Source organism: Carcharhinus amblyrhynchos, chromosome 7 (assembly GCF_965287045.1).
Source record: "Carcharhinus amblyrhynchos chromosome 7, sCarAmb.v2.hapA, whole genome shotgun sequence".
Classification (NCBI taxonomy): Eukaryota; Metazoa; Chordata; class Chondrichthyes; order Carcharhiniformes; family Carcharhinidae; genus Carcharhinus; species Carcharhinus amblyrhynchos.
The window spans coordinates 43,539,082-43,560,517 of record NC_137330.1 but is presented as its reverse complement, the minus strand read 5'-3'; the positions used below and the strand labels follow the sequence as shown (position 1 = coordinate 43,560,517).

At 41.2% G+C, this 21,436-nt stretch overlaps 1 protein-coding gene across 4 annotated transcripts in view; it reads left to right on the top strand.

Annotated features, from left to right (window-relative positions):
- Positions 1–3,767: 3,767 nt before the first annotated feature.
- klhl29 (kelch like family member 29) overlaps positions 3,768–21,436 on the top strand; it is a 409,579-nt gene continuing 391,910 nt past the window's right edge. For 3 of the 4 annotated variants that reach the window (XM_080192217.1, XM_080192213.1, XM_080192215.1), the window contains exon 1: positions 5,940–6,026. The gene's annotated coding sequence lies outside the window, so the exon portion shown is untranslated. Of the gene's footprint in view, positions 4,212–5,939; positions 6,027–21,436 lie in introns of those variants that run through there. The other variant, XM_080192214.1, reaches the window with a different exon arrangement.

The following is a 21,436-nucleotide window of genomic DNA, read 5'->3' as shown; positions in this document are numbered from 1 at the left end:
TAATAATGTTGTAAGGCCAAGAAATCTTTAGGGATGAATAGAATTTTAGTTCAGGTATTTTGTGGATTCTGTGGGTATAATGTTTTTGTGCTACTCAAGATATGGTTGGAAATTTTAATTTGCAATTGGGCCTAAGGAATTATTAGTCTTTATCACACCATAGCTATGTACTGGCTGAATGCAGCATATCAGCTGCATGATACTATAACCTTGCAAAAAGAAGGCTGTGGTGTCAATTCATATTCGCTCTGCAATTAAGTGTGTGGCAAAATACTTCTTTTATGAAGAAATGTGAATTCTTACTCATGAAAGACAGGTGTTCAGAAAGTATTTCAAAACATAGAAGTTTAGGAACAGCCATTGTGAAAAACCTGGGGAGAATACAGAATTTTACTGCACTTTATAAGTGTCACAGTATATGACCGCACTGCAAAAGTTCACTCCATTGTTCCAGGCATATGGAGAGTATTCCATCAAACTCCTGACATGTGACATGTAGCTGGTGGAGAGACTTTGGGGAGTCAAGAGTTGAGCCAGTAGGATACACAGCCTCCCACTGTGTAGCAAGTATTAATAACTATCCTCAGGAGTGTGTCATGGGCCCAATGATCTTCAGCTACTTCATCAATGACCGTCCCTAGACTATAAATCAGAAGAAGAGGCTATTTGCTGCAGAATGTAGTTCCATTCCTGAAAAAATGAACAGTTCATGCCTATCTGCAGCCAGACCTGGACAATAAGTACAGTTGATAAATGACAATTAACAATCATGCAATCTAGTACCAGGTAATAACCCCCTCCAGTGAGGGAGAGTGTAACTAGTTTTTAACATTCAATGACGTTATCATTACCAAGGCCTCCAGCTTCAATATCCCAGAATATACCATTAACCAGAAAGTTAACAAGACCAGTTACATAAATACTTGGCTACACAGTCAGACAGTGTACATTCTATATTGAATGGTTCATCTCCTGTCAACTACATGGCACAGGTCAGGAAGGTAACGGAATACTCTCCACTTACCTCAATGGGTACAGCTGCAACAATAATCAAGAAGCTCCACACCATCCAGGAAAAAGCCATCAGCTTGATCTGCGTGTCAACTCCTGCCTTAAGCATCCACACCCACCATCCTTGGTGCAGTGTGTGCCATCTGCAGATCCATTGCAGCAATTTGCCAAGGTTCACATAAAATATTGATTTTAAGATACACAACCCCCTTCCTCATCACCTTGGTCAAAATCCTAGAACACCCTCCCTAACAGCACTGTGGAAATAACTAGAGAACACAAGAAAGTTGACTATCATTTTCACAAGAGCAACTCAGGATGGAAAATAATTGTCAGCCTTGGTGTCAATAACCGCATCCCAAGAATTTTAAAATAAAACCTACTGAAATATATACGATTGTATTAGAAGCTACTGTTTGCCCTTTAATGTATATTCAGTAAGACAATAACTATTGAGGCTACAACTTTAAATTGGGTATATTTTCTCTGAATTTACTCAGGAAATATTTCAAAATTTTCAAAATCTCCTGGGTAAAACAGTAATATAGAAAATTCATGAGCTGAGAGTGTAAAGCTAGAAAATCAGTGCAGTCTTTTGGCCTGGAAATGATTGAATAATTGGTCTGGAAGCAAAATAATCTTTCCTATGATAAATCAATAGCTGTCATAAGTTAGTGACCAAGTAATTGAGTTTTAGGTGACTGTTGACCTCAGAGACAGTACCTGGACGTCAATAAGACATCTTGAAGTATTGCATGGACATCTCATAAACTTCACTATTACACTGACTGAGAGAGTTGTGAAAGTTCACATCTACAGCGGAGTCAGCTGTCTGGAACCGAAGTGAAACATGAAACAGTTTGTCTCGCGTTCTGCATTCTGCTTAGCTGGATTCTAGCACAAGCTGATGCATACATTCTATTTATCTTCCCTGAAGTTTTAATAAATCATGCTGTATGTGTATACATTAGCAAATTAGCAGAACACCCAAAGTGGCAAATTTAAAATGTAATGATGATTACTTGCCAGTAATATGAAAATAAATAAAATGCAAGTCTCTACAGAGTTACACAACAAATCTTAGTGCTGTGTCTTGTGAAAATTTGAGATGAGACCTGTAAAATAATTGACATGGTTAGTATTGGAAAGAAAACAGCTGAAAATACAATTTCCTGGGCAGATATGACTTGCAACTCAACTAGGAATTTCGAGATGACAACAACAATCCAGCAGGTAGTCTGCATTGTGGGGAAGATACTGTATATATTACAGATGACAGAAGTCTGTAAAATATTGATCCCTAATCTAAGCTCTGAGTTAATGAACCCTATGCCCTTAATATATTTTTCACTATTAATGCATGTGACGTGAGTTCCTATAAATAATTCTTGCAAATTGCAAAGCTAATCCATTGTCTGCTTAGTTACCTATTTGTACAGAGTGCTTATTATTGCTCTATTCAGAAAGTGAATCTTGCCAAAGTACCTCTTAATTAACAGTTTATTCCTAAGTATTAAGCAGTAGAATTCCAAGCCATCACATTTATTTTTCTGATGTAAAAGTAGGAATGAAAGAATTTGCTTCCTTGCATCATCCATTATGAAATTATTCAGATCTTTACAGTCTCGGTGAACTTTTGGATTAAATAATTTACGCTGTCAGAGCACAGACCCCTACTTTTCAGCTCTTCCCTTCTATTAATCACAGAGGTCTCAAAATTGCACTATGTAATTATAGTGTACAAGCCCATTAATGTTTTTTGTAGGGAATTCATTGACCCACTATCTTAATGGAGACGTTAACCTATTAAATAAATGGGTTAAGACCTATTAAAACAACTGCAAGAGGGATTGTCATTATGGGTGCATTAAGCAATCCTACACAAATAACACATGGCGTGAATTCACGGCACCATGGTTAACACTGGTGCCTCACAGTGCCAGGGACCCAGGTTCAATTCTAGTTTGGGTCACTGTCTGTGCGGAGTCTGCATGTTCTCCCTGTGTCTGCATGGGTTTCCTCCCACAGTCTGAAAGACGTGCCGGTTAGGTGCATTGGCCATGCTAAATTCTCCCTCGATGTACCCAAACAGACCCCGGAGTGTGGCAGCTAGGGCATTTCCACAGTAACTTCATTGCAATCTTAATGTAAACCAATTAAAATAAATAAAATGAAATAATGTATTGCAGATAAGGAATAAATGTATTAATGAAGTACAGAAGAAAGACAACATGGTAGCTCTCAATATTGTAGTGGTAACTGTACCATGCACATATTTAAGTGTAGGTTAACAATTTCAACTTTTAAAACTTAACGCTTATGGAGAAACAGCGGGGAGTGCGGGGGCCCTGGAGGGATGGGTATGGACGCATTCTCCTCTTCATTTCCTCTCAGTAAATATCTCGTTTTTTTTCTTGGATTTACTCGCATCAATTACAAAAGATGTGTAGATATTAGTTATCACGTTTTGCTGCAGAAAGTGAGCTAATAATGAATGAATACATTCCAGTTCTATCTTATTTGGCAAAAAAAAACTTATTTGCAAAATATGGGACGTTTTCAATCACCGTTCAGGACAAAAGCAAATACGTAAATAGCCGGGGTGGGGGCCGAGTCCGCTTACACCTTGGTCTGGTTGGACGCGCGTTCCCAGCTGTAGGGGGCGAGCCGCCCCCGCCCCGTGCGCGCTCCGGGCTCTTAGAGCAGCGAGCGAGCACGGGGCCGAGCACGGAGCGCGGGCGCGGGGGAAGGTGGTTGTGAAGCAGCCTTTCCTTCCCCCCCCTGTTCCTGCTGGCGCCCGCCTGCCCGCCTGTCAGCCAGCAAGCCGAGCTCAACCCAGCAGCAGCAGCAGGAGGAGGGCTGCTAGCAGGCAGTCAATCAACTGCCTTCTTTAGAGAGGAAGAGATGGGGCCAAGAGAATTAAACACAACAGTTTAGAAATAATAAAATTCTCATGCTGATATCGGAGACGAGAGAGAGAGAGAGACACACACAACCAAAAAAAATCAAGCAGCTGATCCGCTCCAAATGGCTTATCCTCCAATATCTAGAATCTGAATTAAACGGGGCATCCTTCTGAAAGACCGCTGACTGTTTAACCAAACCCCACCACCACCGCAAGAAAGAAAGCCTAATTTCCTTTACCCGGAACGTCCAAGAATTTTGCAAGGACGCAACCTCCAACTCTCAGGACAGTGGAGGTAAGAGCTGTGCATTGGATCGTATTAAGAACAAGCGTCTTTTCAGCGGTTCCTTGATGTTGTTGTTGTATGTTTGTTTGGTGCTGGTGAGGCTGATTTGCCTGCTTGGCAAAGACGTGTTTTTTTTTGGAAAGTTGTCAGGGTTGGATCCTAAGGCGACTCGCTGTGAAGTTTGCATGTGCGTGTGGGTCTGGGGGAGCTGCAGCAGTCTCTCTGACTGTGTGACTGCTTGACAGGCTGGGCTGAGTGAGTGAGTGGCAGCGGCTGCAGCAGTCACTCTGGCTGACAGGCTGGGCTGAGTGAGTGAGTGGCAGCGGCTGCAGCAGTCACTCTGGCTGACAGGCTGGGCTGAGTGAGTGTGAGTGGCTGTAGGTGCAGCAGCCTCTCTGACAGGCTGGGTGACAAGCTGGGTTGACTGAGTGGCAGTACCTGCAGCAGCCTTTCTAACTGACAGTCTGGCTAACAGGCTGAGCTGGGTGAGTGGCAGCAGCTGCAGCGGTCTCTCTGACTGACAGACTGGGCTGAGTGAGTGGCATGGCTGCAGGAGCCTCTCTGACTGACAGGCTGGACTGAGTGAGTTGCAGCGGCTACAACAACCTGTCTGACTGACAGGCTGTCTGGCAGGCTGGGTTGGGTGAGTGGCAGTGATTGCAGTAGCGTCTCTGGCTGACAGGCTGGGCTGAGTAAGTGGCAGTGGCTGCAGCAGTCTCTCTGGCTGACAGGTTGGCTGACAGGCTGGTTGGGTGAGTGGTAGGGATTGCAGCAGCCTGTCCAGCCTACAGGCTAGCCTGAGTGAGTGATAGTGGCTATAGCAGCCTCTCTGGCTACAGGCTGGGCTGGGTGAGATGCAGAAGCTGCAGCAACCTCTCTGACTGACAGACTGTCTGACAGGCTGGGCTGAGTGAGTGACAGTGGCTGCAGTAGCCTGTCTGGCTCACAGGCTAGGCTGAGTGAGTGATAGTGGCTGCAGCAATCTCTCTGGCTGACAGGCTGGGCTGGGTGAGTGGCAGTGGCTGCAGCAGTTGCTCTGGCTGACAGGCTGGCTGACAAGCTGTGCTGAGTGAGTAGCAGTGGCTACTCTGGCTGACAGGCTGGGCTGGGTGAGTGGCAGTGGTTGCAGTAGCTTCTCTGGCTGACAGGTTGGCTGACAACCTGAGTTAAGTGAGTGGCAGCAGCTGAAGCAGCTTCTCTGGCTGACAGGCTGGGCTGAGTGAGTGGCAGCGGCTGCAGCAGCCTCTCTGGCTGGCAGGCTGGCCTGAGTGAGTGGCAGTGGCTGCAGCAGTCTCTCTGGCTGACAGGCTGAGCTGAGTGAGTGACAGCGGATGCAGCAGCAGTCTCTCTGGTTGACAGGCTGGGCTGAGTGAGTGGCAGCGGCTGCAGCAGCCTCTCTGGCCGACAGGCTGGGCTGAGTGAGTGGTAGCAGCTGCAGCAGCAGCTTCTCTGGCTGACAAGCTGGGCTGTGAGTGGTTGCGGCTGCAGCAGCCTCTCTGGCCGACAGGTTGGGCTGAGAGAGTGGCAGCGGCTGCAGCAGCAGCTTCTCTGGCTGACAAGCTGGGCTGAGTGAGTGGCAGCGGCTGCAGCAGCAGCGCTCTTTCAGCGCGTGCGATCAGCAGCCCTCCGCCAGCAGCCGGCTCCAGCTGCTCCGCGCGCCTGCGCGCCCGCCCGCCCGCCTCTCTATAAAAGTTGCTGCTCGCCAGCCATCCAGCCACACTCACACACTGAAACATTGGGGGATTTTATAGCGGCGACCTAGCGGCATACAACTTCAAACTTACTCGGAAGCGCGCTTTAAAGCTGGCTCACCAAACATCCTGAGTAAGTTTACCGTCTTGCATTTCTCTCTCTCTCTCCCTCTCCACATATTTTTTTTCACTCCACTGCATTTTGATTTGCCCCTGACCTATTTTGGTTTCCCTTCACCCAATTTGCTGCGAGTCAGGAAACTCGCTGCTGAAGGACCAAGTGTCAGGTTTATTTCTGCTGAAATGCCTGTGTCTACTGATTTTAAAGATAAACTGCGATTCCAGTTTTGATGTGAGGTGACCGTGTATCAGTAATTTCGTTTTATTTTCATAACTTTGCAAGACTTTACCAAAGTTGATTTATACTTGTGTAGCTTTTCAGTGGATTGGATTATTGTGTATGTTATTGTATAGTGGGAGGAGGCGGCGGAACAAGGAAAGAGTTTGAACCTTTTTTTGGTGATGCTGGTCTATTGAGCAGTCTTGTGTTTTGCTCTAACTCACATGATGAGCATCTTTTCCTGGTGCCAGGGTAGTCTAAGGTAGCTTTGCCCAGCTATTAACCACCTATCAGCTATCCAAACAATGTTGTTTATATTTTTATATAGAATATTTCCTTGCACAATTCCCACAATGCAGATTTGGAAACGGATTTGGATGCTGCGGTTGGTCTGGTGCAGATGGGATAGTTTAAAGCTTTGAAATTTCTCAGTAGCCGCTGTAGCGTCAGGGATGTGTTGACAGCTGCCCCCGCCGGGGTCTGTGGATCTCTGCAGCTTCTGTGTTCGTGCTGGACGCAGACAGGGCTTTTTTTTTACCATTCCCGTGCTAAGGTCTAATACTCCGGCACCGGGATTACATTCTGGTTAATACAAAAGCATTAGGCTCTCATTGTGTGTCGGAGCTGAACAAGAGCGCTCACCCACTGTAACGAGCAGCAACGGCGGCGGGCGCCCCATACATCTCTCGCAGACTTAACGGGTTTTAGGACTACTTGAGCCGATATTTATTTCTTGTTTGGAACAGTCCCCTCTGTTTTAAGTCCGTGATAACATCATGAGCACATTTTTGCTCCGCTGCAATGGCGCTGTGAAGGACTGGCAATGCCGGCGAGAAACCTCAGTCCAGCTGTTTATATCGAATGAGGGGGAAAAAAACTCATTGATTTCAAAAGCATGCATGGCACCTCCAGACTCTTCAAAAAGCAAATCTACAACTTAGTTTTTTTTAACCAAATAACATTCTGATTGGAATAAGATAAACCTTCTGGTAGAATGTAATTCAATACGGGAAATACAGCATTTCGGAACTCAGGTATAAATGCACTAGTGTCTGTTATTATACATGTTTAGACCCTGGTCTGGGAGTTTTTAACGTCAAAACTTCTGCAGTTTTCATTACTTGTATATGATTTGAGGAGAGCTGCACAACCTTGCAGAGGAGATTGTAACCTAAGCCCATTGCTGCCCTTTCCGATAAAAGATCTAATGGTGCAAGAGCAGTAAAGTTCTCCCTTGTGCATTGTCCAACACTTATCCCCGAACACCGAAAAACAGCAGATTAATTGATGGCCATTATCACCTTGATATCCATGGAAACTTCCTGCGTGTAAATTGGGATGCTGTGTGTTCTACATTCGGGCAGGATCTAGGGGTGGGTTGGGGCTGTGAATGATGCTTTGGGAACACCATGTGTCTTTGTTAGCTTTATTGTCAAAGTTATCACAGAAAAGATTCTTTGACTGCCTTAAGTGTTCTGACCTCCAGCATACTACTTCAATTCAAGTAGCGTTTTGTTCAAGTTTGAATTGAGTGGTCCTCCAACATTGAGCTAACAGGTTCACAAAGAACTTTACAGCGAGTCATTGAAGGAAAAAAGTGTGTAGCACCAAATTATATCAGATCCATAAAATAACTTGTTTTCTTTCAATGCACTTCAGTTGTTAGGTAATGATTGGAAAAAGCCCCAAATACCATTTTTAAGATTGAAGAAATATTTTACTTGTATTTGATCTGATGCATTCAGATTGGAGTGGTACAGAATCAGCACTGATCCAAATGAACTAGAGTTGTATGCATGTTTGCAAGTTTTATAAAGCATGAATAATATTCTATCTGAAATAAAGTTCCAATTGTTGTCAGATTAATTGCAATGTAATAACAATGCAAAAACCTTTAGTAAACTATCTGCTGAAGTCAGTGCTTTGTTTTACTGAATTGATCATAGATTTCCTATCATTTGCTAAATATCAAGTTGACAATACAATTGATTTGTTAAAGCTCGACAGATGGATATTATGAACACATCAAACATGATCGTCTTGCAAAAACACTCTTTCCATTGCTGTTTGCAGGTAGAGACTATGGTTCCTTCGCCTCAAAAAGCAATTCATTCTTTGAAACATTGAGATGTTTTAATGTAATAAAACTAAGTAATTATTACCCAAGTTTAACATCTATGTTTCAAAAGAATCACTTTATTAAACAATGTGCAGTTTCCTCAAAGCTAAGTCCAGAAAGCAGATTTTGCACTTGAGATATTTACCTCCCCGACCAAATTGAGATTCCTGAGCTACTCTGGGAAAGAGCAAACTGAGGTGCTTTTCGCACTATTTGTCCTTGGACTGCCTTCTCCCAGATGGATGCAGATACACCTGCAGAATCAATATTTGGAGCTTGGAGCTCCAGTTTCCAGTCACTTGGATGTGTGGAGTTGATCCAAAATCCAAAGCTCCAGCTTAAAGATAGGAATTCTTCCACTGAGCTCAATATCTAGAGTACTCTGCTGGATCTAAATCCAGTGTTTATAGGCCATGTTCTAGTCACTGGGGCTGTCTAGAGTATGGCTTGGACCCTTGACAATTTGAGGTGGAAATTCTACCATTGAGCCAAAGACTGTCACTTTTTTTTTTGTAATATTCAAATAGTTTACTAAAATCTTTAATGAACAAATTAATTAAGTAGACGACATGAAGGCAATCTGCAGGTGATAAAGGTTTATCTAAGCAGTAAGGATTTTTGAATATGTTTCAACTTCTGCAGCATAGATTAAATAGCAACAAGCTCATGATCTGCTTGAAGCTTCAACCTCTTGAGTATCCCTTAGCTGTGCCTGTCCTAAAGTCTGGTAATGGTGAACCATGAAAGTCATTATCACAAATATTTAAGCCATGCACCAACTGATTAAAGTTTTCATTTTTCTCCTCACAACATTTAGGAAGCATTTCGATCATTTGGAGGGGCTGAAGGGCCTCTTCCTGTGTTATAAGGGTTTTATTATTCATAAGATCTGCTGCAAGTATTCAAACATCAGTAAACGTGCTGCCCTTTTCAATTCTTGACCCAGCGATTGAGAGGGACAAGAGATCAGCAATTTGCATGTGCAGATTTGCTTAAGTCTGGTGTCTGCATCACCAAAATATTTCAATTAGTCTTTGTTTCATATGGCATGCATGAAAAAGGAAGTAGTTTCCGAAGGCAAACTTCTAAATTTTTTAATCTACTGTTCTTCACTTCAAGCATCCAAAAACACTGTTACAATACCTTCAATTTTCTGGAGTTATACCAAAACATGTTACATCATATCTACAGTAATATCGCCATCTTATGACCAGATTTGTCTGCAATTTTTTTAAAATGTTGCCAGATGTTGGAGATATTTGTATATTCTTTCATAATCAACAAAGCAGTATTTCTCTAATTTTTAAAGGAATTGTAAAATTTAACAAATGCATCAATCTTTAAGTAACTTGTACAGTCAATACTTAAAGCAGGAGTGAAAACATTTGGGAAAGATTAACTTTTGAATGGGTCTCCTGGGAAGCTTGACACTGCATAATCTTTGAAGTTTGAAATATATAAACATGACTGGATCTGCAAATTTCTTGAGAAAATGGGCTTTTTTATTCCAAGAAGTACTTCATTGTACAACTGTTATAACCATTTATCACTTTGTTGACAAAGTTTACTATTTGTTAAGTTAAACTCCTATTTCTAAAAATAAATCAGTAAATAATAAGCTGAAGGAGCAGTACTTGAAGAATATTAGCTGTTTAATTACTTATGTTTGGAAACCATAATTAAACCACCTTGCAAGGTCCACAGCCAGTCACTTCCACCATAATCCTTTCCAGAGATATTCATCATCAAGATTTATCAGAAGAATACAGTAGGAATTATGTGTTCTATCTTGTCAGTTTGCCACACTTCTGGAATGAGTCAACATGCTAAATAATCAGCCATATTATCTTTCAAAGCATGATGGTGGTGGTGGGGGGAGGGGGGACGCACTTCTCCAGCCTGCTGCACTGCTTTAGCAGTGCAACAGGCTGCTAGACATCAGCGAAGGCTGTTTAGCAAGTTCCTGCTGGACACCCTGGCCTCCATGTGCCTCCCAGGCAAAGAAGTATTCAGCTTCACACCTATTTCCAGCATGGGGTTGACTTAAATATTTAAATTTGGATTTCAGTTTCATTAGCAGACCTGGGACTGAAATCTCCAGGCCCACTGCCACTCCGCATCGGGATCGGTGGCAGAGGGAGGGAAGGGGGTAATTAGGGCTGATCATCCGGCAGGGGAGGTGGTAGACACTGCTGGGGGAGAGGGAAGGAGGGACTACTGGGCAGGGTGATATTGGGGGAGAGATGTTGGGGCTGGCTGGGATGGGCTCAGGAGACCAGCGAGTCAGAGGGACAGCAATGTGGGGTCACAGGGCTCACAGAGCTTATACTTGTATAACTAGTACCCAAGGACTTGAAACAATTCACTTAAACATTTTTTTCATTAGGTATGAGTGCCACTGGCTAAGCCAGTGTTGATTGCCCATCTAATTGCCCTTGAAAAGGTGGTGGTGGTGAGTCACCACCTTGACCGCTGCAGTCCACGTGGTGTAGGTACACTCAGTGCTGGGAAGAGAGAGAGAGAGAGAAAATGTGCTGCCCTTGTTCATTTGGATAGTAGAGGTTGCCAGTTTGCTTGGTGCTTCAAAGCACCTTGGTGATTGATGTAGTGAATGTTGTAGATGGTACACACTGTGTGTGTGTGTGTGTGTGTGTGTGTGTGTGTGTGTGTGTGTGTGTGTGTGTGTGTGTGTGGTGCCAATCAAGCCAACTGGGTAATGTCAAATTTCTTGAATGTTGTTGTAGTACTATGGGATGGAACTGAACACCTGGAGGAAACTTACACAGACACAGTGAGAATGTGCAAACTCCACACAGTCATCCAAGCCAGAATGGAACCCAGGTCCCTGGTTTTGTGAGGCAGCAGTGCTATCCACTGTATCACCATGCCGTCCTTGTGGAGAGTATGCCATCACACTCCTCATTTGTGCTTCATAGATAGCAGTGGAGAGTCAGGTGCTGAGTTACATGCCACAGAATTCCCAGTCTCTGATCTGCTCTTGTAGCTGCAGTATGGTTGTTTCAGTTCCATTTCTGAATAATGGTGAAACAACCCCCAGTCCCTGAGATGCTGATCTTTTCACCCTTATTTCTTAGCTATTTGCACCATTTTGCTGCTCAAAATATTCACTAGAAAGTAAATTTCTACTGCTTGACTGCTACAACATATTAAACAGCAAAGCATGTACATGCATTGTACATCCTTCCTTGTGTCTAGAAGCTTGGATTTCAAATACTTTACTAAAGCATGTGAGCTGTGAAAATCTGTGGCCTGGTGAACCAGAGGAAAGGAGAACAAATATTGTGAAAGGCTCAAATCCTTCAGTAAATACTGCTCCAGTCATAATGATGTTTGACATGTTTTGTGCTGGCGTGGGATATGGATGGTTCTAGCATAAAATGCACTGTAGCATATATGATTGCCATTAATAAATGTCACTTTAAGAATATGTACTTGTATACTAATACCCACTGTCTCTGCCAATCTGCTCATTAATTACTGTTTAATCTGCTAATGTGAAATAATGGATCAGTACATGACTGGATTGCTTTAATAGGCATTATGATTAGACCAAAATCAATATTAATGCACTTTTTTGAGTGCTGATTATCATAAGCAACAGCATCTAGATCCTAATTAGTGAATAGAGCTGAGCATCAAGTTTTCTGAATTTTATCACAATAAAATGAAGTACTAAAACATTTTCTAAACAAACAAAATATTTTGATAGAGAAGATTGTATTAGTATACACCACTTTCCAGTCACATAGTCATCGAAAGAATGCAAAATAAAGTGAGAACGTTAAAAAAGGTCCTGTCTGATGTCAGTAAAGGCACATTGTTCTTAATCACTTGAGCTGTGCTAATTTGGCTTATGTTAACCAGGTCAGTGGTAGGCCTCTGCACTCTTAGGCTTCTGTTACTGATTGTTGTCTTGTACCCCCTTCCTAGAAAAGATGAGTGTGTGGTGGAAAGGCTTTTTGGACATCCATGGTGAAATATTTGAAACCAAAGTACTAGAAAGCTTGCATATTTGAGGATAGAGGAAATAAATGTCCCTTTTGGGACTGAGGAAACAAATACAATTACAATTAACTACTGTACCCCTGTTTAAGTTAGCACTGTTGCCTCAGCTCCAGGGACCTGGGTTTAATTCCAGCCTTGGGTAACTGTTTGTGTAGTTTGTACATTCTCCCCTTGTCTGTGTAAGTTTCTTCCCACACTCCAAAGACATAAGGTTAGGTGGCTTGCCCATGCTAAATTGCCACTTAATGACCCAAGATGTGTAGATTAGAACCATGTAGCTGTGGTAAATGTGTTGGGTTATGAGGAGAAGGCCTTGGTAAGTTTCTCTGTCAGAGTTGGTGAGACTCAATGGGCTGAATGGCCTCTTATGCACTAGGGATTCTATGATTTTATAAAATTCTGAAAAATATAAATGGGAGAGTGACTTCAGGGGAGGCAGTGGCCTGGTGGTATCATCACTAGATTATTAATCCAGAAACTCAGCTCATGTTCTGGAGACCTGGGTTCAAATCCTGCCACAGTAGTTAGGTGGAATTTGAATTCAATAAAATATATCTGGAATTAAGAATCTACTGATAACCATGAAACTATTGTCAATTGAAAATGGCCAAGAAGGCATATGGCATGCTTGCCTTCTTCGGCCAGGGCATTGAGTTTAAAAATTGGCAAGTCATGTTGCAGCTTTATAGAACCTTAGGCCACATTTGGAATTTTAGGTGTCCAATTCTGGTTGCCACACTACAGAAGGATGTGGAGGCTTTGGAGAAGATAGAGAAAAGATTTACCAGGAAGTTGCCTAGTATGGGGGGTATTAGCTATGAGGAAAAATTGGGGAAACTTGGTTTCTTTTTACTGGAATGACAGAGGTTGAGTGGCATCTGGATAGAAGCCTAAAGATTGACTGGGATGGGCAAAGTGGATAGTCAAAAACTTTTTCCTCGGACGAAAGAGTTAATTTCAAGGGTGTGCATAGGTTTAAAATGCGAGGGGCAAGGTTTAAAGGAGATGTACGAGGCAAGTTTCTTTTACACAGAAGGTGGTCGGTGCCTTGAACTTGCTGAGAGGTAGTGGAAGCGGATGCAATAGTGATTTTTTTTTTTAAGGAGCGTCTGGATAAATAAATGAATAATGGAAATAGAGGGATATGGTCCCCAGAAGTGCAGGGTGTTTTAGTTCAGCCAGACAGCATGATTGGTGCAGGCTTGGAGGGCCGAAGGGCCTGTCCCTGTATTGTAACTTTCTTTGTTCTTTATTGCAATAACCCATTTGGCTCACTAATGTCTTTTTTAGGGAAGGAAATCTGCTGTCTTTACTGGCCTGGCCTACACGTGACTCCAGAGCTGTAGCAATGTGGTTGACTCTTAAGTGTCATCGTCCAACTAGGGACAGGCAATAAATGCTTGCCAGTCAGTGACGTCCATATCCCATGAATGAATTTAAAAAAACATAGTTAATAAAGCTGTTAATGAACTGTAAACTCATGTCTTGCAGCATCTGTTGAGAGTGAGAGAGTTAATCCTTCAAGTTGATTGGGCGTTAGAAATGTGTTGGGTTACATGTCATTGTGGGGTGGGGAAGAGCAGAAGGAAAGGTTTGGAATAGTATAGAGGTGGGAAAGACTAAATAACAAAGTAATTCTGTTACAAAAGGCAAAGGGAGTGGTCATGGTTGTGGTTTCAAAAAAAAAACATTTTTCCAAAGTGAATGGCAGAATAATGAACAATTCTGTCAGAAAGCAAAAACAAGATTCAGATTGGCACATGACAAAAAAAGAATCAAAATGGGGGGACAGAGTTCTTTTCTTCAAGATTGTTGAACTGAAATAGTCCAGAGACTGTCAAGGCCTAACTGAGTTGAGGTGCTGTTCCTCTAGCTTGTGTTGAGCTTCACTGGAACACTAAAGCAGCCTGAGGACTAATGTGTGTGAGAACAAGGTGATGAATTATAATAGCAAGCAAATAGGACCTCAGGTTCGTGCTTGCGGATTGACGGGGTTCTCCACAAGGCAGTCACCCAATCTGCACTTGCGCTCCTCAGTGTAGAGGAGACCATACAAGTTTGAGACATACAAGATGATCAAAGGATTGGATAGGGTGGACAGTGAGAGCCTTTTATCTCAGGTGGTGATGGCTAACACAAGGGGACATAGCTTTAAATTAAGGGGTGGTAATTATAGGACAGATGTCAGAGGTACGTTCTTTACTCAGAGGGTAGTAAAGTTGTGGAATGCCCTGCCTGCAGCAGTTGTGGACTCACCAACTTTAAGGGCGTTCAAATGGTCAGTGGATAGGCATATGGATAACATTGGAATAGTTTAGGTTAGAGGGTCATTAGATTGGTTCCACTGGTCGGCGCAACATCGAGGGCTGAAGGGCCTGTACTGCGCTGTTCTATGTAGATCACATTGTGAGCAGCAGATTGAAAGAAGTGCAACTAAAGTACTGCTTTATCTGGAAGGATTTCTTTTGAAGAGGAGGTAAAAGACCTCGTATGTATCCTGTGATGCATCTCCTGTGGTTGCATGAGAAATTACCATGGAAAGAGGACGCAGTATTGGGTGATTAAGAACAGTCTCTTTGGAATACTGAAAGGGGAAAATGCTTTTGGTAGTTGTCATGCTGAAATGATGAATGATTCTTTGAATATGAAGACTGGTGGGATGGAAAGCAGGGACAAGAGGAACTCAATCATGACTCAAGGAGGGATGGGAAGCATTGAGAAGAAATAGGGCAGGCATGGTTGTGGTAGTGGTGTGTGGAAATCCTCAGCTAAGGAAAAGAAGACGTATTTGAAGCTCTGGTGTAGAATGTTGCTCATCAGAACAGATGAGATGGAGAAATGGGAAGGTTGGAATGGAGTTCTTAGAGGAGACAGGGGCCTGAATTCTCTGGCTGTTCACATCAGCAGGATTCACTGGGCCTGCCAACAGTGCATCCCACTGAGTTTGCCAGTGGCATGATGTGGAATCAATGGGAAATCCTTTTGATAGTGGGGGGACCAGAAAATCCTGTTAGCTGTGAATGGCACATTTCCTCCTGCCACCAAGAAACATGCAGCTAGAAGATTGGTGAATCCAACTCGTGTTCATTATTCTACCATTAACACTCTGGAGAAATACTTTGTTCCTTTACATAACAATCACCACTTGCTTTTGTTTCATGACATTTTTATCATATAATCTCTCCCACTCTCTACATGTCCCAACCTTCCCTCTTACTCTTCCTCTCCCCACTCTTCAATGACAAACTCATCCTGTTCCTACCTCGTTCAGTTCTGAAGAAGCCATATATGTCAATGATGAAATCTGTTTTTCTTTCCACAGATGCTGTTAAACAAGCTGAGTTTTTCCAGCATTTTCTGCTTTTATTTCAGATTTCCACCATCTGCAGTATTTTGTTTTTGACTAGCACCATTCAAATGGGTTTTACTAGTAGCAGTAACATTACATTCTGCAGCCCCTCCTTTCTTTCTGTTTATATGGTGTGCTTTCTGTATAGCGTACAAGGAAAAAATACTTTTCACTCTATACTAATAGATGTGACAATAATAAATTAGAGTTGCAAATTGCACAGTCAGTTAGCAAATTTCACACAGGAGAAAGATCATTAGAACAGTGAATGTAAAATGTGGATATCTTGCCTGATGTGGTGTTCTTTATGCTGATCCAGGCCCATAAGAATCTTACATTGCTCTTTTAATGTTGATGTAGCAAGAATAATGACCCTGTGCTGATGTGTTTAAAAAAATCTCTAAGCAGCAGATTTGTACAGGTTACATTTTATTAGGTGAGAAGAGCTACTATAAAATGTAAATTGATTAAACAGTGATATATTGACATACTATGAGGCTGAAGACTATCATGTTAGTCAAGTCTTGATGCAAAATATTCATTTTTTTTTGCACATTGGGTGAGGGCATGTTAATTCAAATGTCAAATATTTTTAATGCAAAAAATGAATGTAGTGTGAAATGTAATGTGATATTTGTAAAAATGCTATATATACATTGGTGTTCAGTTTTGTGGCACAGTGGTTTGCATCCTGTCTCTGAACCAGATGCTCCAGTTTTGAGTCCCACCCCAGGACATGGTGGCCAAGGAAGATGTGCTCATAACATAGCCAAAAAAGTTAAACATCAACCTGAAAATACTTTAAACACATGACAGTGACAGACCATAAGAATGGGAGACCTTCTTAGTCAGCCATGTGTTCAAAAGAAAGTCAGATTCTCCACCATCACCATTCATACCTGAACCTGGAGATATGTCAGGAACAGCACGAGGCATATCTAAAAGAGGTGTTGACCAAGTGAAGCTGCAACACACAACTACTTGCATGCTAAACAGCACCATGCAGGAAACAGAATTGAGCAATACTAAAACCAGTGGATCAGATGTAAGCTGTGCATGCAATTGTGAATAGTTATAGACAAGTAAGCGACTTGCTTGTTGAAGAAAAGACTCCACAAATATCCACACTCCCAATGATGGGGAGCCCAACACATCAGTGCAAACAAGGCAAAGCATTTGTAATCCTCATCAGCCAGAAGTGCTGAGTGGATGATTTATCTTAGCCTCCCCAACATCCCCAACAATACAGAAGTAAGCCATCAGCCAATTCCATTCACTCCATGTAATATCAAGAAATGGCTGAAATCATTGGATAATGCAAAGGCAATGGGTCCTGACAGCATTCTGGCAATAATACTGAAGATTTGGGTTTCAGAACTAACAGTGCCCTTAGTCAAGCTGCTCCTGTACTGCTACAACACTGGTATCTATTTAACTAGCAATGTGGAAAATTGCCCACATGCATCCTGGCCACAAAAGGCAGGACAAATCCAAACCAGCCAATTACCAACATTACAGCCGCATCAGTTTACTCATGATGATAATCAGCAAAATGATGGGAGGGCTGGTGAACAATGCTATTAAAGAGCCCTTATTCAGCAATAACCTACTCACTGATGCTCAGTTTCAGTTCTGCCATAGCTAATCCAGCTCCTGATCTCACTACAGCCAGGATTCAAACATAACAATTAAACTCTGGGTGAAGTGAAAATGACTGCCTTTGACTGAACATGGCAAGCCCTAGCAAAATTGATTTCACTGAAGAAAAAACTCTCCACTAGTTAATCACACCTAACCAAAGGAAGATGACTGGTTTTTGGGGATCAATCATCTCAATTTCAGGTCATCACTGCAGGAGTTCCTTAGGGTCGAGTCCTCGGCCCAACTATCATCAGCTGCTTAATCGATGATTATCCCTCTGTTTTAAAGTCAAGAGGGGATGCTAACTGATTGTTCAACAGATCCTGAAGCATTACCTATTCATAAGAAGCAAGGCTTGGACAATATTTTTGGCTTGGACTGATAAATAACAAGTAGTATTTGTATCAGGCAGACACTAATACCAACAATAGAGAATCTGAGCATTTCCCCATGACATTCAATGATATTACCATTGCTGAATCCCTTTATAGTCAACATTCTGGAGGATGCCATTGACCAAAAATTTAACTAGACCAACCATACAAGTCCTCCAGTTATAAGTGTAGGTCAGAGGCTGGATATTCTACAGTGAGTAACTTACCCCCTGATTTCCCAAGATCTGACTGCCATCTACAAGGCACATGCCAGGAGTGATGTAATCTCCATTTGCCTGAATGAATGCAGCTCCATCAGTACTCAGGATGCTTGACATGATCCAGCACAAAGCAGCTTGCTTGATTGACACCCCATTCATCTTAAACATTCAGTGTCTCCACCATGGTACAATTTCTGAGATACACTGCTGCAACTCTCAATGGCTCCTTAGACAACTCTTTGTAAACCTGAGACCTCTAACACCTAGAAGGACAAGTTCAGCAGATGAGTGGAAACATCTACAAGTTCCCTTCCAAGCTATATACCATTCTGACTTAGAGCTGTATTGCTCTTCCTTCAATGTCACTGAGTTAGAACCTTGGAACTCCCTAACAGCATTATAGATATACCTACTCCACATGGACTGCAGTGGCTCGAAGGAGGCTAATTTCCACATTGTCCAGGGAAAATCAGGATGAGTAATAAATACTGGCCAAACTAATGCACACATCACATGAAAGAGTAAATTTAAGAAAGACTAAACATGCGTGCCAGCCACAGTAGTCTTAGTAAACTGTTACACACCATCATACAGTCTAGAAGGTTTCAGTAGTTTGACCAAGTGTCTTCAAAGAATTGATGGTAACAGGAAATAGTAATTAATTTTTTGTTCCTCCTTAATTTCTCTTTAAAATCTGTGGCAGATATTTTATATCTTTCGGATATCTAATAAAGAAGGTGATGAAATCAACAGGCTCTCTAATTCCCTATTGTATCTTTGCACAATGATATACACTTGAGGAGAAGTTAACTGATTTTATTTTTAATTTATGCAATGTGTTAAAAAGCTTTGGGAATACCTTTTTTGCGCTAGTACAGTTTGTCCTTAACACACAAGTTAGTTAGTTCATTGTGCAATCCTGTTTCGTATGTATGATTATCTGATTAACAATTACTTTATAACTGCAATTATAAATCTGAATTTTGATGTCTTTAAAAATATACCAGTAAGATAAACAGGATCACGTATATTTCATGTAAATTAATTGTGCAATTTTCTTTAAAATATTGTAGTTTACAAAACTGGGCCAAGTTAGATGGAGAGATGAATTATAGGATTTATTGTAGTGGCACTGTATGCATAAACATGACTGGTTTATTTAAAATAGTTCATGATTCCTTCAGGGAATAGCTTTATACTCGGGGCACCAAGTATTGCGCCACAGTGCACAAGTCATGCAATGGTTACCCTAATTTTGAATGATTTACTGTACTTACAATATAAAACAAACAAATCTTCAGGCTTTCTCAGGAAAAAGTAGTGTTCAGTAAGTAGTTAACCTTTAATCAGACGTTCTTCAACCTAATGCATGTCTGAACAACCTCATCAATCTTATCTATGTTCACTTCCCCAGTGTTCTTATGTAAACTCTTGCCAATCCATTTTACCTTGCAGGGTGTTATACTGACAGTAAGGAAAAAGTCAGTACCACTTCTGTTTTACCCATCTGCTGTGCTGAAGAGTTGCTGCTGGTAAAGTTTGTTCTGGTGACCTTCTTTTGTAGATTGGGACAGCTCTTTGAGTCACTGTACTCCTTTGTGCATTTGACTATGGGACATGAGTCTTTTATTCCTGGAAGAAGATCATCAGATCTGAAAAGACAAACATGATTTTGTTTAGTTTTATTTCCTCCATGCTTCCTAATTCTAGTTGTTTGCTTGGCAACTTAAGCAACATATCTGGAACACTTTCTTTTCTCCCCAGCCTAAGATACTTGTTTCAGCTGGTAGAAGTTATGGAAAACGCGTGCTACAAGTGTGTTGATTTTCTTGTACCCTAGAGCAGGTTTAAGACTAGTAGTTGGGTAACTTTTCCATTTGTGCAGGTGATAATCCCAAACAAACCAGCTACCTAAAAATATCATCCATTTAATATGCATAGTTACAGACAGAACATTTTCACTCCATTCTTCACTTCATTCCTTTGGGGTTATCATTTTGTGTAAAATGATTCCTGTTTAAATGTAGGAGAATTGGCAGCATGGGGATTTAGCGATTATTGAAAAGCAACATGGTTAAATCATGTCCCTTGTAATGGATGTTGATATGCACAATGTAAATAATATTAATATATTCATTTGTGATTTTTAAAATGTAAGATCTGTAAGCATATGATCTTCAGTAATAAGTCAAATGCATCCAAAACTAATGAAATAGTCCATTTATGTTTGCAATTTATCCTTTTAAAACAACAATGTAAATGAATCCTCCAGGGAGCTTGTGACTCTTGTAATTTGATGTTTCAATGAAACAAAATATAATAAATTTAACAAATTATATTGGTGACTGCAATAGCTGAGAATTTATACAGATAATCAATAACTTGTTTCTGAAGTTCTTTGTTTATATTTATAATCTTAACATGAATATAACAGTGATAGATTAGAGTAACAAATATTACAGCATTCTGTTCCTTACAGATTCAGTGGACTTCTTTATCTATAGGAAGTTTTAATATTTGAAGTAAATTTATTGAAATAACTTGGGTTTTTCTGACTGATTACATAAATTTAATATTAAAAATTGTAGAAGTATCTTTACATTGCCCAAATTGAATAGTGACATTGTTATGATAGATGACAGTGTTGCTTTTTTTAAAATTTTTTAATCTATGTATAAACTATTCTCTGGCAGCTAGATGATAAAATAGTTTGCAATGAGACCAAGTTCTAGAACTGTGTGTGGATGTCTGTTTGTATTATTTATTCATTACAGCAACAGAATGTATAGTTTATCCAGTATGAATGAAAGTAAGCTTATGTTTTCAATTATGTAGAAAAGTGATTCTGAAAAACATAGGAATGTGTAAGTACATCCCTGTAAAAAAAAAACGAGCATTCTTTTTGGAAAGGTCTCATTGTTCATAGTTCCAATACTGACTTCTAGTGGTCAATGTTAAACATGTTTACAGCAGTCACATTTTATTGATACGTCCCTTTCTGTGTATTGTTAAATATTGAATCCTGTTAAATTCTACAATAAATGCAACTCTTTATATCAAATTGAAATAACTGTGTATACATTTTTCTCCCTAATTCCTCATTTCCAGCATACAGTCTCCCCCAGTCTCCACAGTCACAGATATTTACTTGTGCTGGTATGTGGTTGTGTGGGCTTCAATTGTGTAGTCCAAGAATGTTGGGGAATCACTCCCTGCCCTTTTGCTGAAAAATTGGCAACATGTCTGGATTATTGTTTCCATAAATTTAAACAAATTATTGAATGCACTATGGTGCTATATAAAATATTATTGGAATAGTGATGGAGACTCTTCCACTTACCTGGATATGTGCATCTCCAATAACCAGAACAAAGCATTCTGCTTAATTGGCACTCCCTCCACAAATCCATGAACAGTGGCAGCAGTGTGTACCATCTACAGACTGCAATGCTACAACTCCCGATTGGCAGCAC